This window comes from Perkinsus marinus, assembly GCF_000006405.1.
Source record: "Perkinsus marinus ATCC 50983 genomic scaffold scf_1104296976122, whole genome shotgun sequence".
NCBI lineage: Eukaryota > Perkinsozoa > Perkinsida > Perkinsidae > Perkinsus > Perkinsus marinus.
In genome coordinates this window covers 1-922 of record NW_003200507.1, presented here as the reverse complement: position 1 = coordinate 922, position 922 = coordinate 1, and the positions used below count along the sequence as shown (strand labels likewise).

General features: G+C 49.8%; 2 non-coding genes across 2 annotated transcripts; both read left to right on the top strand.

The window, feature by feature from the left end:
• Positions 1 to 271: 271 nt before the first annotated feature.
• Pmar_PMAR027342 lies at positions 272 to 344 on the top strand. Its single transcript has one exon. It is a non-coding gene; the product is annotated as a tRNA-Glu (tRNA).
• Positions 345 to 466: 122 nt separating this feature from the next.
• Positions 467 to 537, top strand: Pmar_PMAR027341. The gene has a single exon. It is a non-coding gene; the product is annotated as a tRNA-Gly (tRNA).
• The last annotated feature ends 385 nt before the right edge of the window (positions 538 to 922 follow it).

Genomic DNA, 922 nt, shown 5'->3' with positions numbered 1-922 from the left:
AAACCCGAAACCCGAAACCCGAAACCCGAAACCCGAAACCCGAACCCGAACCCGAAACCGAAACCCGAACTTGTCCTTAACTCATTGCATCTAAAGTAAGGGATTGGGGGAGGATCAACAAGTCAAGCGGGTCAAAATGAGTTTTTGGGTGACACACGGGTGGCCAATTGCACGGTGGTCAATCGGTCCTGCTAAATTCTAGCTAGCGACGATTATTCGATCCAATGGAGCTTGGGAGGATCGAACCCACGGTCTGCTGGAGTGCGGAAGTTCCGATGTAGTCTAGCTGGTTAGGATTCGTGGTTTTCACCCACGCGACCGGGGTTCGAGTCCCCGCATCGGAATTCACTTATTAAAGGGTTGAATCTATGGAATCAACTTGATGCATTCTACAATTTTAGTGTTCAGTCAATAGATTCACAGTCGATCTTGAGAGCGGGAGAGGGAGAAATTACTTCACCGGTTCGCATCATTGGTCTAGTGGTAGAATACAACGTTGCCATCGTTGTGACCCGAGTTCGATTCTCGGATGATGCAGGTTTTTATTGGCCCCTTCCGACCCCTGCGCAATGTTTCCGAGCGCATCAGGTTGAACGCGGGGTTTGACTGATCTTCGCCAAGCTAGGCATGCTGGTCGTTTCAGCTGGCTAATAAGTTCACGGCGAACAACCTTGTCCATGGGGCGTGGGGAATAGAATTCGAAATGGTGTTGGGAGGTGAGTAGCCATGAAAAAGGGTCATCACTGACATTCACCTTTCGGTTGCAGTCGAGTGAGAGGACCTGATATTTACCTTGAGCCAAACGGCTACGGTGATATATATAGTTTGGAATTGCGGTCGTGTTGGTTGCGTAAACTTCCTGCGGCGCCACTTGATTCCGAGTCCTAACCTGTGCTTCGTATGATCATGGTGTGTACCCGCT